The sequence below is a fragment of the Penaeus monodon genome, chromosome 30 (genome assembly GCF_015228065.2).
Source record: "Penaeus monodon isolate SGIC_2016 chromosome 30, NSTDA_Pmon_1, whole genome shotgun sequence".
NCBI lineage: Eukaryota > Metazoa > Arthropoda > Malacostraca > Decapoda > Penaeidae > Penaeus > Penaeus monodon.
Window position 1 is genome coordinate 33,431,224 of NC_051415.1, and position 257 is coordinate 33,431,480.

Consider the following 257-nt stretch of genomic DNA (forward strand, 5'->3'; position numbering starts at 1 on the left):
CAACATAATATATTAAAATATATATAATATATATATTATTATAAAAAAAACATATATACATAAAAACATAAAAATAAAAAATAAAAAAAAAAAAATTTAATAAAAATAATATTAAAAATTTTTTTCATAAAAGAAATAAAAAACAATATAATAAAAAAAAAAATAATATAAAAATTAATAGGGTACAAAAAAAAAATAAATAAGATACAAAAAAAAATAAAAAATAAAAAAAAAAAATTATAAAATAACATATATAA